The sequence below is a fragment of the Penaeus monodon genome, chromosome 31 (genome assembly GCF_015228065.2).
Source record: "Penaeus monodon isolate SGIC_2016 chromosome 31, NSTDA_Pmon_1, whole genome shotgun sequence".
In the NCBI taxonomy this organism is placed as follows: domain Eukaryota; kingdom Metazoa; phylum Arthropoda; class Malacostraca; order Decapoda; family Penaeidae; genus Penaeus; species Penaeus monodon.
Genome location: NC_051416.1, coordinates 32,182,883 through 32,183,123, shown reverse-complemented (window position 1 = coordinate 32,183,123; position 241 = coordinate 32,182,883). Strand labels below are relative to the sequence as shown.

Below are 241 nucleotides of genomic sequence, written 5' to 3'. Positions count from 1 at the left end.
CGGTCGCAAGCTTCTCTAAACAAAGGCGGAAAACTAATAGATATTCACCTGATTCTCTGCCACCCTTTATTGCCTCAACAGTAACTGGTCATCTTTGCATATGCTTGCTGGTTACAGAAACGCGGTTGGCAGAATTATCATCTTACTGTGTTGGGAGTAATCATCTTCTCTTGAAAGCAGTTTGTATCTTTTCTTAAGTGTTTTCTCAACTAGAATACCATGATATTGATGATGCTAATAA

The 241-nt window shown here is 38.6% G+C and overlaps 1 protein-coding gene across 1 annotated transcript in view; it reads left to right on the top strand.

Annotated features, from left to right (window-relative positions):
• LOC119593176 (orexin receptor type 1-like) overlaps nucleotides 1-241 on the top strand; it is a gene marked incomplete at its 5' end in the record, with an annotated part of 128,215 nt that overhangs the window by 112,976 nt on the left and 14,998 nt on the right.